Genomic DNA, 11,550 nt, shown 5'->3' with positions numbered 1-11,550 from the left:
GCCACAGATATTTATAATTGACTTGCAAGGCAAAAGTGAAGCCTATTTTTGAACAGTCCCAAAAGCAGCCATGGGAAAAACCTTGGATTTCTCCATAAAAGGAGTGGCCAGATGGTCAAATGAGTGGGTTCATTAAAAACAAGCAGCGTCCTGCTCTGGTTTTTGCCTTTCCTGTTCTTTTCATTTCCTCTGAAGTACCAGAACTTTAAGGAGTTTCTCTCTTTTTTACCACAAAGCTTAAAAAGGTCATTTTTTACAATGCAACAGGGATGAACAAATAAACAAACTGACTTTTTCTTTTGCAAAGTCAGAAAAAAAATGCTGCAAAGTAGTGTATCCATGGTGTGTCAGAGGAATCCACTTGGGAATAACACTGGCATCCACGGAAGCTTTATGGGATCTGCAGCTGGATGTTCTGAGGTATTTTGGCTGCTCTTTCTTAACTCCTGAGTCTCCAGTTTCCATCTCTCCACAGGGGATTTATATTCCACAGGCAATATAAAAGTGCAGAGAGAAAAGAAATAGAAAATATAAAAGAGAGCAGCTTTATCCTCTATTTCCTGTAGAAAATCCTAGTGTCCACAGGATTTCCCAAGGAATTCTATCTCTTATGTGACAGGAGTAGGAAAATTTTGGGTGGTGCTAAATATTTTCGAAATATTTCATTTCTAAAGTTCATATGAAATTAGAAATAGTTCTTTTTTTAAAATAAAAGGGTCTCAGAAAAGAAAAAAAAATGTGAGAAGGCTTTGTCCCTAAATCCTGCTGTTTTATCAAGATATTGACTATGTTTGAATGTTTATTCCGTGGAGATTTTGCTCCTGACTTTAAGGAATTACAGCCCAGCTCCAAATCTTCCCATCTTGGCTCTGCTGCCACTAAATCCTGTTGTATTTTCTTACTTATGGGGCATTTCTTGCACTTAATGTGGGGATTAAGGGTTATATATAGAGCCGGGATCTATAAAAACAGTTATGTTTACAATCATGTAAATTCTTACCACTGACCTATTATTGCCCCTTGGCTCTGCTCTGGCTAGGTATTTTTAGTTTTTCCTGTTTTCAGAGCATCTTCATACACCTTAAACTTACCCATTCCTTTCTTCGGATGGAATATTTTATCAATAAATAGATTTTTGCCAGGATAGTTTTTGCATTATTTAGAGAAAATAATGTAAAGGAGCAACAGGTTTAGGCTGTATCTCCTTGGATTGTACAATTGCTTGTAAATTTAAAGGAAAATTGAATCATAGAATCATTAAGGTTGGGAAAATTCTCCAAGATCAGCCAGCACTGCCAGGGCTACCACTAAACCATGTCCCCAAGGGGCACATCTACACGTTCTTGAGCACTTCCAGGGATGGGGACTCTAATTCCTTTAGCAGCCTTTTCCCAGGGCTTGACGACCCTTCCAGTGAAGAGATTTTCTTTCATATTCCCCTGGCACAACTCAGAGTGATTTCTGTTGAATTTTACCCCACTGAAGTAGTATTGGAGGAAAAAATAAAAATTAGTGTTTGAAAAGCTGAATGAGCCACTCTGGGCTGGAGACTGGGAGGATCCAGGCAGATGCAATCAGTGAGAGATTGACGACAACATAATTAACACCAATCAAAGGCATCTTGTGAGAAATAATTCCTGCAAAGCAAATATCAAATTTGTTCTGACGGGGTCAGGAATTTAATCAAGACAATCTTCTTGTAGGGCTGGGCTGCAAAATCATTCAATGCACTGAATTAAAGGCAGGGGAAAGGGCATTTCATGGGGCACTAAATGCAGAGTAGAGCACTCAGGGGACCAAAACAAGGAGTTCAAAGAGGAGGCAGCTCTGATTTGGGGAATGAAGATCCCCACGCTGGGCTCTGCCCTTCAGCTCTCAGACAGGAGTTGGGGTGAATTTATCCAAAGCTCCTTAAAACAGCAATGGAGACACAGATAAATAAAAGCATTGCCCACACCTGTAAAGGTGGATTATGGAACCAGAGAATCCCAGAATAGTTTGAATTGGAAGGAACCTTAAAGATTATCTCATTACAGCCCCTGCCATGGGCAGGATGCCACCCAGTTGATCACAGCCGGGCTGGGATGCTGCCAGGAAAAGCTGGGAATGTTCAGCCAGGACAAGAGAAGGTTGTGTGGAGACCTCACAGCTCCTTCCAGGGTCTGAAGGGATACAGGGAAGCTGGAGAGGGACCCTGCAACAGGAACTGGAGTGACAGAGCAAGGGGGAAGGAGTTCTGACTGACAAGGGGGGAATTTAGATGGGACATTGGGAAGGAATTGTTCCCTGGGAGGCTGGGGAGGCCCTGGCACAGGGTGCCCAGAGAAGCTGTGGCTGCCCCTGGATCCCTGGAAGTGTCCAAGGCCAGGTTGGATGGGGCTTGGAGCAGCCTGGGACAGTGGAAGGTGTCCCTGCCCATGGCAGGGGTGGAATGAGATAATTTTAAAGGTCCCTTCAAATCCAAACTATTCTGGAATTCCATGATTTTTACCTCAGTGCACACATTAATCAGCATAATTGTCCTGCACTGGGATTATACTGATGAATGTATATATTTGTATAATACGTGTTTTGGTAAAAAAGCACACAGAAAAACTACATTATAAAAACACTGATGCTAAATTGTGGGGTGCTCTTTTCAGGAGAGTACCTGAATGGAAAATCCAGGATTGGAGAGCAAGCAGAGGATCCTAACTAGGTGATATGCAAAGGGGAAAATCTCTCCTCTTGTAGCTTCACTGCAGGAGAGAAGGGGAGAAGGAACCCTCCAGGTGCTCAGGAATCCCAAGGCAGGTAAAGAGAGGCTTTTTTGGAGTCGTCCTATCCCACAGGACAGATTTCACTGGGAGCAAACACCAGGAACAATCTGACAGGGTTTGCTCAGAGGGTCGGTGACATGGCCAGGCTCTGATGGTGTAACAGGTCCAACTTCCACCTGCCTGGTGCTGCTGGATGTTCTCCTGCCACAACAAGCATTGATTTTCCTGCTGAGAAAATCATATGGGGCTGAGTCCTTTACCTCATTTTCACAGCTCTTCCATGAAAGAGAGAATCCCTTGATCTCAGGGAAAAGGTGGCAAGTGCTCCCTGAAAAGGGCAGCTCCTTATCAGGGGTGTGGGTGTCATCAGCCCTTGATCAGTGGGATGGTTGAAGCCTCTGGAGGGTGGTTCCACCTTCCCAGAGAGGTGCTTTCCCACTCCTACAGTGGGAATTAAATTCTCTGTTTTACAGTCCAGCAATTATTTAACCCTGGGGTTTCTGCCTTTTTATCTGGCAATTACACACCCTTGATCACAAAGGTGTGGGCCCAAGTCGTTTAAAAAGTCTTTTAAAAGTTGATTTCACAAGTCACTCCAAGAAAGTGGTGGAACACTTTGGAAATCACTCCAGATCTTCAGGATAAGGGAGAAGATAAAGGTGTTCTCCCTTTCTGTTGTGGCATTGAACCAGAGGATTCACTTTATTCATCCTGTTCTTCCATATCTGCTGCAAAATGGAGTTGAAACCTCTTTCCTAACTGGTTTTTAGAATAATTCTCCCTGGATTTCATCACTTGGATGGGGCTTGGAGCAACTTGGGATAGTGGAAAGTGTCTTCAATGGAATGACATGAGCTTTAAGGTCCCTTCCAACCCAAACAAATCTAGGATTCTGTGACCCTGTTGGCAGCACCTTTGCCAGGAATGGATGTGGCAGAATTCCCTATCTGACTGGAAATCATCCCAGATAGTCCCTGTCCTAACTGTATTTCACATTTATTTCTTCTGGCTCTTCTCAGGTTTGGTGCTAAACTTTATAATGAATTATTTGTCATTTTGGAATCACAGCTCATCCCAAAATAAATTGACAGATTCTGTTATAATTTACACCATTTTAAAAATGGAACAACAGGTATGAAAGACACAAAAGAAGCACTAAATTAGAATTGAAAAATAGAATTGAAATAACACAATCGAGGCAGAATTGCTTTTCTTTCTCAGAAGAGAATTACTCCATCGGTTCCTCTGTGAAATTATTGGAGTCAGAAATGAGGCAAATTTGCTATCTCTGAGATGGAATTGATCATTTACAAAATCCAGTGATTGCAGGGACAGGGGATGAAAGGGTTTAGCAAGAGCTAAATAGATTGAGGAATGCTATGGAATAAATTTAGCTCAGTCAAAAAGGGACTTTTGTGCCAGTGAAACCAGGTCTAATTAACATTGTGCAGGATAGCCTGGAACTGAGTGCCCCAAATGCTGAAGTGAGGGATAATTTGCTTCCCTGTCCTGTGTCAGGGAACTGGAATAAATTCACAACACAGGCAGAGTGAAATGGGGGGAAATTGGAGCAGTTCTGTCACTTAAAACATCAGCACAAGCAAAAACCAGAGAGGATGCACAGGATAAAACCAGACCAGTGGGAATGGGGATGGTAGGAAAATGTCTGGAAAAATGGCCAGAGGCTTCTGTACAGGGATTTAGAGAGGGATGGGATGGGATGGGATGGGATGGGATGGGATGGGATGGGATGGGATGGGATGGGATGGGATGGGATGGGATGGGATGGACCTGAAAAATCTCCCCCAGGCTGCATCTTTCAGTGCAAACAGCTTTTACCTGCTCTGGCACCTGGGATGAACCAAATCAGCTCCAGGCCAGGCTTGGAGCACCCTGGGATAGTAGAGGGTGTCCCTGCCCACTGGATGAACTTTGAGTTCCTTCCAAGCCAAAGCATTCCCTGACATTGGAGTGCTGGAGTTTTCGTGGTCTCTTGTGACATCAGATGCTCCATGTGAGCTTTGGAATTTCTTTCTTGCAGCCCAGACATTGGGGGGGGGGGGGGGGGGGGGGGTGTCAAGACCTTTGCTTTGGGGGCCAGGATTCCAGACCAGCAGCCCCTGAAATGCCTCAGCTGATGAATTTAAGCTGGAATTGGGAAGGTCAGGAAAGGCTGTGCTCCCAGAGAACGCTCCTCAGAAAAATCACTTAATCCTTAACATCCCAAAGATCATAGCAAGCAACAGCTGCTGCGTTCCAGAGAAATTGCATGCTGGGATTTGGGAGTTTCAGGGAATTTTCCAGCCAGATCTGGATACCAGGATAACCCAAGCAGTATTTGAGCTTTTAAAAAGAATTACATTTTGCAATCCCATCTCCATCGGATTGATGGAGATTTGAACCCAACAGTTCATTCCCTCACTGTGGAGTTGGGAATACCCTGTGCAGGCTCCTGGTATCAAGTATCACTCCTTGAAAATGCACTTAGGAATATTTTAATGTGAGGAATGATGCTTTCCTAGACATTTGGTGGTTTCTCCTTGTGGAAATATTATCCCATGGGAGGGTTTTTTGCCCTATGCACTAGTTCCACTGTAAGGAGTTTTGCCATCTGGATAAAACTGAGGTCAGTGGACCTAGTGCCACCTGGTGAATTTAAACCCTGGTAAAAAATTAAGCTTAATAACTAGAATAAAATTATCCAAACCAGTGTGATATTAACTCTGATTTGGGGTTTTGGGAGGTTATGTCCAAATTCATCCATGCTGAGATTATTCTGGAGTCTGGACATAAAGATATTGCTTTTATGAAGACTCCTGGGTCAAGTTTTCTGTCCTGAGGAAATCCAGAGCTGGAAGTTTCACACTTGATTCTCCTGCTCAGAATAAGTTTTCCCCCAGGAAGAACAGTTGGAAGGTTACCTGGGAAATCAGGGCAAGGGAAGTGTGTCACTGAGTTATGTAACCCCACAAGGTGACTGCCAAGGCCAAGGAAAAATGTGTTCAAGGGAAAAAGGAACAGGAATTTCAAACTGCTGACGTGGAAAACTTGGGATGAGCTGCTCTTATCTGGGAAGAAAGAACTTTCCGCTTTGTGAATCCTTTTCTATTGAAAATAATTTCAATTGCCTGTGAAAAATATCCTTGGGTTTTGTACACCCCAGTCCTTTAAAAGAGGAGTGACTGTCTAAGGTCTGGTTGTGCGTCCTCAGTTTTATCTGTGGTGGGATTCCCAAAAAACGTCACTAGAGGGGGATAATGAAACGCACAAACTTTGCATCAAAATACCGAATTTCCTCGGTGTTCTGCTGCTGGCTGTGGAGGGAGAAGGGTGCTGGAATTCTTTTTCCACAGCTGTAGATTGGAAGCTGAGGATAATTTTGAGAGAATGCCAAGTAAGATCCACTCTGGGAAAAAGCCTCAGGGGAAGTGAACTTTGGGTTTTGTGTAGGTTTGAGGTTTAATGTATGGATATGTGCAGTATGGAGTGACCTCAGTTCCTTCACTGTGGTCCCAGATTCACTACAACGAGCCTTTCTCAAGGTTCTTGGAGTGACTTTTCTTGTTTTAGCCATGGTGAAAATGTCATTCCACTTTTAAATAATCCCAAATTGTGTCAGTATCTCTCTATATACAGATGGGATCAAATATTGGATTTCTCAGGATAATGACCCATCGTTAAATGTGACAGAAATATAGAAGGAGTGGGAAAGGGAAATCAGCAACGAGCAAAAGGCAAAATAACCCAGGTAGGAGAAGGGGAAGGGGTTTAGGCTACAAAAAGAGATTTAGATGGAATATTGGGATGAAATTGTTCTCTGGGAGGGTGGTGAGGCCCTGACACAGGGTGCCCAGAGAAGCTGTGACTGCCCCTGGATCCCTGGAAGTGTCCAAGGCCAGGCTGGACTATGGGGCTTGGAGCATCCTGGGATAGTGGAAAGTGTCCCTGTCCATGGCAGGGGTGGCATTGGATGGGATTTAAATCCCTTACCACCCAAATCATTCCAAGATTCTGCAGCTCTATGATCACGATGCACCATAAACCACCCACAGAGGCAATTTCTTCGACTGAGAAGTTATTTCTTATTTAATTAAATCTTATATTTTTCTATGTTTTGGGGCTACTTTTCTTTTTTTCTTCCTTTTTTTTTTTTTTTTTCTTTTTTTTTGGTCATTAATGTTTGCTGTTGATAAGAAAAATTCTGATGAATATCAGGACCTCAAAGTTCTAAATGTTACAGGTGTGGCAGCATTTTGTTCTTTCCCACCTGTGTTTTAATGCCCTAAAAGAGATACTCCAGAGCCCCACCAGTTCCTGGTGTGCCAGCAAGGCCAGAACACTAAAATATCCCAGGATTATAAGTGGCAGGAATATCCTATTGACTCCAACAGTATTGAAACAGCAGGACTCAACACAACAGGGATTAAATATGTGTTTAACTGCTCCCTCAGTGTTTGCTGGGCTTTAAATAAAGCTGAGCAGGGCTCTTTTTAAGGCTTTTCCCTCTGGATTTGCTGTTGCAACTCCTGCCATGACTTCCCTGTGGATGGAAATGACCTTGGATTTGCTGTCAGGGCCATCCTATTGGCCCATGGTTGATATTCCAGGACTGGAAGTGGTGTGGGGTGTGTTAATTCCACATTTCCCTTCCATAAAGCAACAGCACAACAACCAGAGGAATCAGAGTGTACAGAGTTGTTTCCAGGTAATTGAATCCATCTGGATTTTGGCCTCATGTCCTGTAGGAAACCACAAGTACAAGGTGCTGAAAAATCCCCTGTGAAGCTGGGGAAGGACAGTGGACCTTTCCAGAGCTGGGATATTGTGTCCTGGGAAGTGTGTTTGCAAATGTCACTGTTAATGCTCTTTGGGTAATACCTGAAAACAAAGCCCTCCCAGGAAATGGCAGATAAGGGGACTTCTTCCATGCAAAAGCAATTCCATCCTGTTGTGTGTGTTTGGTGCAGAGAAATATTCCCTGGGGATCATAGAAATGCATCAAACACCATAAGAAGCCTGATAATCCAAGTTCCCCATCCTGAATACATATTTGGTCTAAAATGCTGTGTTGGTAGCCTGTCAGGTTAAAGTTCCTCCTTTTTAATTCTTCACAACCCATATGCTGTAAAGTATAAATGTTATTCCAGAGTCCTTGACAGCATGTTTGAGATGGAATAAGAGGACTTTTTATTGCAGAATAAATTGGAAGTGCTCAGTCATGACCAAAAACTACATAATATCAGGCAGTCTTTGTATGAACCTTAAGCAATATCAGGGATTCTCTGCTTTTGGACTTTTTAATGGATGTCCCCTTTCTCTTTCTTTAATGTCCTGGGGATATTGGCTGTGACTGGGACTGATCTGGGGTTGGGCTTGGTGTATTCCTGGCAGAAGGATGCAACCAGAGCACCTGAGGTGCAGCAGGAGCAGAGGTTGCCAAGAAAAGCAACTTCCAGCACCTGTCCCGCTCTCTGGAGTTTTTCCCCATTTTATTTCCATTTTATCTCTTTTTTTCCCAGTCCAGGTCCTGTATGTCCAATACCCTCTAGCCACAGCCTCACCTGTCATTGCTTTCCTTCTGGGACAGCAGATCCCAAAGATGTGATCCATCTCCTCCCACCTTTTCTTAACCTGCCAGTGCAGGAATTGACCTCAGGAACCATTTTATTCAGGCTGACTTCAGACCTGTCGGCTCCCAGGGCTGCCCTGAGCCAAAAACTGGGATTAGGGACCTTTTGATCTTCATTGCATCCTGGCTGGAGATGAGAAGTCCCAAAGGGCAAACGCCCACAATTCCAAGAATACTTTATTCCCTGAAATCTGACCCGAGTTTTGCCACCTCGCAGCTCCTGCTGCCCTGTGTGGATGCATTTCCTTCATCCCTCCAGTTCCTGGTGCAGAAACCAAGGGAAGAGCAGCTCCTCACTGCTTTTTGCAGCTTTACAGCAAATTAAGTTTACCTTGAAGTTGTAAAGAAATAGTTCCATTTGTTCTGTATTCTTTGATCTTGTGGGGCTGGAGAGGGAAGTAGCTGGGAGAGGAGGAGGTGTTTTACAGGCAGCAAAAATCCTCCAGGAGCTGCCTCAGCAAATTCAGGTCTAGGGCAGAGCTGCCAAATCTGATGTGTGATCCTAAATTGTAGCAAACTTCAAGTCCTTCAGACCTCTGAAGTCTTAATTATTAATCAAGGCCCACCAAAATCTTCCCTTTCTCTCTTTTTTACTCATTTATTTTTAAATAAAGTGCAATTATTCAGTCGCTGCCTGTTGGAAAAGAGGATTCAGCCCAATCTCTATTGCTTTTATCACTTTTGTCTTCTGGGCCAAGCATGGGGAATTACAAAATCTCTTATTTTGAGGAACAGGGAGGCAAGAAATAAAGTAAAAATTATTTTGTGCTATTTTTGAATATGAAAGCAAAAGTGTTGTAGTGACAGGACAAGGAGGAATGGGTTAAAACCAAAAGAGAGAAGGATTTGAAGGGATATTGGGAATATTGGGAAGGGGAAGGCAGGGAGGCCCTGGCACAGGTGCCCAGAGAAGCTGTGGCTGCCACTGGATCCCTGGAAGTGTCCAAGGCCAGGCTTGGAGCAACCTGGGATAGTGGAAGGTGTCCCTGCTCATGGCAGGGGTGACACTGGATGGCCTCTTTTTTTCTCATCTTCCACCTGGTAAATACAGAACTCTGCTCTCAAGTGCATCCATCACATCGCCTCTGAAAGAAATCTGACTGACCTGCCCAGATTTTTATAACCACATCAAAATTAAGCTTTGGGATGCACTGTTTCAGGTTCTGGCAGCAACTGGAGGTGATACAGAAAATGCCTATCCTACACTAAGTGGATAATGTGGACTAAACAACTCTAGTTTAGTTGAGCAATAAATATCACCAATTTAACTATCTCCCCTAAATAAAGGCCTCAATTTTTGTATGGAAAGTCCTTCCTATCCCAAATCACTCTGATTTATGGGGAGAGATAAATAAAAGGAGTTTAACTGCAAAATTATAGTGAGAAAGAAAATATCTCTCTCCTCTTCTCTCTACAAAAATGAAGAAGCCCAAATCATCAGCCCGAGTCTTGCCAAACTCCCGGTTCCTGGAAGCAGCTGGGTGCTCGGACAAGCTGGAGCTGGATTAATGAGCAGTGTGCAAGAGGGTTTCTGGGTGCAGAGGTCCAGATCCCTATGAATCAGCAGAAAAGCTTCCTGCAGTCCTTGACATCAGCTTTTCATGTCGAGCTGCTTCCAGTTAAGTGTTCATTAATGGTGCATCTCTTGCATCATCAGATTCCCTCAGGAGCTGCATCAAACTCCCCCTCATCCTTGTTGGCTGATGCACTACTAAATCCTTGGATGTGTCTCCTGGATGCAAGGGGTGAGAATGAATCTCTGTGTGTCTGGACAGCTCCTTTTGCATGAGGATTTCCAAGGGTTGCTTGTGTTGTTAATAAAGCACATCTATTTATCCAACAGCTCTCCAAGGATCAGGCACAGAAACTTCCATGTGTCAAATTCCAGCTGCCTGATCCACAATCAGATGTTGGAATGCAAATTTTTCGTTTCTTTTTTATAATGTGAAGACAGCAAATGTTACAGGTTCTCCACAGTGTAAACGCCTTTAGTTAACATTAATCAAAACTCCTTATCAGCTGCAAGCCACACTTCAGGACGTGCTTCTCCAGGGCAGCCCATAGCCAAACAGAGTCAGGCTTCCCATGGATATCTCATGGATACCTCTGTTCCACCAGCACCAGTGTGGGTTCAGGCTATAGCCTGGGATCTCATCCTGGGACAGAGAGTGGGAGAGGTTTGTGCCGGAAGGAACCCACAGAAAACATGGAGAGAGACTGTTTCCAAGGGGCTGGAATGACAGGACACAGGGAATGGGTTCCCATTGCCAGAGGGCAGGGTCAGATGGGATTTTGGGAAAGAATTGTTCCCTGGGAGGATGAGGAGGCCCTGGCACAGGGTGCCCAGAGAAGCTGTGGCTGCCCCTGGATCCCTGGAAGTGTCCAAGGCCAGGTTGGATGGGACTTGGAGCAGCTTGGGACAGTGGAAGGGGATGGGAATGGTTGGACTTTAAGATCCTTTCCCACCCAAACCATTTTGGGATCCTTTCCACAGATCCCTGAACTTTGAGGGTTTCTTGCAAGACTGTGAAAACACAGTCACAAGCTGCTCACCTTTTCCATGTTCTTTAGGAATGCCTTCCCACACACCCACAGTGGGACTGCTGGTTGCCACCAAGCAGGGAAAGGCAGGGCTGTTTTAAGGCGGAAAAACTGGACTTGCTGCAGAATGGTTCTGATTTAATCACAGAACTGTTACAGGGGTGTTTGTGAGATCATTGCTGTTGATTTTAGACCTTACACATATTACCTTGGGTCCACAATTCCTGGGAGACTGGGGCTGCTGCTGCTGGATCCCCTCAGACAATCCATGCTCACAACTTCTAGTGCTTCTTTTCCAGGCAGTGCACACACAGGGAGCCTGTCTCTGCTCCTTGGCAGGGAGCTGCTGACCACTGCCTTCTGCTTTCTTTGGGTTTTACTAATTATCTTCCTTCAGCCTCTGCGGTTTTTAATCCATCCCCAATAAATTCCTGCTTGGATGAGATCCTTCTCAGTGTTTGGCCTGTTTCTGCCCAGCCAGCCCGGGACTGGTTTGCTTTTATCCCTTCAGGCTTATGTATGATTAAGCAAAATTTCATTGAATTTACTGTGGAATTGTGCTTAGAAACAGTTTTCTGTTGATATTTGCTATGTGAAACCCACAGAGAGACCTTAGAGAAA

At 44.2% G+C, this 11,550-nt stretch overlaps 1 long non-coding RNA gene across 1 annotated transcript in view; it reads left to right on the top strand.

The window, feature by feature from the left end:
* The first annotated feature begins 222 nt into the window (after positions 1–222).
* The window catches only part of LOC148222955 (uncharacterized), a 30,571-nt gene continuing 19,243 nt past the window's right edge, over positions 223–11,550 (top strand). Inside the window, exon 1 of the long non-coding RNA XR_015805019.1 lies at positions 223–420. This is a non-coding gene — a long non-coding RNA (uncharacterized LOC148222955). The remainder of the gene's footprint in view (positions 421–11,550) is intronic.

The sequence above is a fragment of the Sturnus vulgaris genome, chromosome 8, assembly GCF_052056855.1.
Source record: "Sturnus vulgaris isolate bStuVul1 chromosome 8, bStuVul1.hap1, whole genome shotgun sequence".
In the NCBI taxonomy this organism is placed as follows: domain Eukaryota; kingdom Metazoa; phylum Chordata; class Aves; order Passeriformes; family Sturnidae; genus Sturnus; species Sturnus vulgaris.
The sequence above is the reverse complement of the archived record's forward strand: the minus strand, read 5'-3'. Positions and strand labels throughout refer to the sequence as shown.